At 42.3% G+C, this 2,460-nt stretch overlaps 1 long non-coding RNA gene across 1 annotated transcript; it reads right to left on the bottom strand.

Moving 5' to 3' along the window:
• On the bottom strand, positions 1-1,971 carry LOC147025369 (uncharacterized). The gene is made up of 3 exons (XR_015059474.1): positions 728-1,971; positions 383-440; positions 1-158 (listed from the first exon to the last, which is right to left on the bottom strand). It is a non-coding gene; the product is annotated as an uncharacterized LOC147025369 (long non-coding RNA).
• Between the last annotated feature and the right edge of the window lie 489 nt (positions 1,972-2,460).

Here is a 2,460-nt window from a genome sequence, read left to right as displayed (position 1 = left end):
TTGATCCTCTTCTTGTAATTCAGAATCAAGTAATTGTATACAAAACAAATATAATTTATTAATATTGAAAATATTAAATATTCATTTGCGAGAATGTATAATCTTTCCCAGCAATCTTCTCCAGATGTCTTGTGATTTCGAAACTCAGACACCATATTCTGTTTTGAAACAAAAAGTGGATAATAATTACATGGTAATATGAGTAAGCCTCGTTGACCACTGAATTAACACACCAGGAGGCCGACTCAGCCTGTCATCCTTTCAAGGTCAATAAAATTAATTCCAGTGTACTGACAAAACCGCGTTCAAACTAATAATGCAACCAACATTAGACGACATTCTAAAGAGAGAGTGATATTAATAATAATTCAGAAATATTTACCTCCAGAAAATCATGTGTTGTACAAGATTGCTTCAACAGCTGATGTTGTGCGATAGTGCTGAAAAAAAAAAAAAGTCAAGGGTATAGATGAAGAGACAGACAGACAGGGAAAGCAACACACACCCACACACGCACACACACACACACACACACACACACGCACACACACACACACACACACACACACACACACACACACACACACACACACACACATAGACACACGTGTCTCACCATTGGTTTAATTCATTCGAGATCAGAGACCGGTCATTATAAATCATTGATCTCTTCAATAAGAGCAGAGAGAGGTAGGTAGGAAGACAGACACACACACACGTGTCTCACCATTGGTTTAATTCCTTCGAGATGATAGGACGTGATAAGACTTCGTGCCACTCATTGAAAATGTCTTTCAATTCTCTTCTAAAATCATTGATCTCTTCAATAAGAGTATTAATTTCATGAACCACGTCGTGATACGTAAACTCAATTTCTTCCAATGCCCTGTCAGGGAAAAAAATATATATATATATATCAGAATTATCATGATTTAATTAATAATCATTTGCTTCATCGTTCAAAGAGAAAACCAAACAAACTTACCAACTCTGTAGTAAGCTTTTGCCTTCATCGGAAGAGAGATCATCCATGTCTCAGTTGTAAAAATGAAAATCCTGTCTGGCAGAAACTTTGTCTGGTGAATCACTTATAAGGCTTACAATGAGAAAATTCCCGAAACATTGGGTGCGGCCACAGGAAATGACAGCTTGGAAAATAACTGGGCGATTGTATGAATCATTTACAAAACATACTTAAAATGGTTTCGATTCAAATGTTTTCAGTTCGTGTTCTGAGATAAAATATAAACACGAGACCTTGTCTCACAGAATAGTTCCTATTTTTTCACAGCATGACTGTCTAAAACCACACAGCACGACCGTGTCAAAAAACACTTCCTCATTTTCACGGCATGAACTGAAAACATTTGAAACAAAACTTTTTTATGGCGTGGTTTATACACAAAAATGATTTGCAACTCGGACGGTGGTCAGATGAGATCATTAAGAGAAGTTTATCATTTCGTAATGGCACAAAAGGGGTATCTTAAAAAATATAAAGATTCAAATGTTTTGTTTGTCAATATTTTAGATGGGGATTATTGTGCAAAGAAAATTAAACTATTGAAGGAATTTGAGAATGAACAAATCTTTATAGGTTCAATGAGTGAGCTGATCAACCTCCAGGTTAAAGGGGAGACAAATAAATATACCTTGGGATAGCCTGGTTATATATATACAAAGCCTGGTGTTGGCTTAGTGGTTAGGGTGGCGGCTTGGGATCCCAGTGTCCCGAGTTCGAATCCCGCTCAGCTGCTGAATTAACACCAGGGGGTTGACTCAGCCTGTCATCCTTCCGAGGTCGGCGAAATGAGTACCAGTATACTGGTCCCGGTGTATGCCCCGGTTAGAATAGGTGTACCATATCCCTGTGTTGTAAGAGGCGTCCAGGAAGGGCATCCGACCATAAAACATTGCCTCAAGAAAAAGCCAAACCCCTGCACAGCAGGGAAAAACGGATAAAAAGGGGGTTTATTTTTAGGGAAAAAAAAGGGAATCGCTGAAAATCCCCCATTCATTTACATGGGGAAAAGTGAGCCAGAATCAGTAAATCCACCCTACTCCCATCACCCCCTCATCCCATCCCTCCCCTCCCCATGTGTGTGTGTGGGGAAGGGTGGGGGGTGGGATGAGGGAGGTGGTGGGTCAAAGGTGGGGGCGCACAGGGGGATGAGGGGGTGGGGCTTGTGTGGGCGGGGCTTGTGTGGGCGGGGCTTCGGTGGGGGCTTGTGTGGGTGGGGTGTGTGTGGGAGGGGCTTGTGTGGGCGGGGTGTGTGTGTGTGGGTGGGGCTTGTGTGGGTGGGGCTTGTGTGGGCGGGGGTTTATGTGGGTGGAGCTTGTGTGGGAGGGGTTTATGTGTGTAGAGTTTTTGTGTGGAGCTTGTGTAGGCAGGGCTTATGTGGGAGGGGTTTATGTGGGCAGGGTTTATATGGGCAGGGGTTTATGTGGGTGGAGCTTGTG

Source organism: Eptatretus burgeri, chromosome 6 (genome assembly GCF_056783735.1).
Source record: "Eptatretus burgeri isolate ZD-2024b chromosome 6, Ebu_testis_v1, whole genome shotgun sequence".
In the NCBI taxonomy this organism is placed as follows: domain Eukaryota; kingdom Metazoa; phylum Chordata; class Myxini; order Myxiniformes; family Myxinidae; genus Eptatretus; species Eptatretus burgeri.
This window is presented reverse-complemented; position numbering and strand designations above follow the sequence as displayed.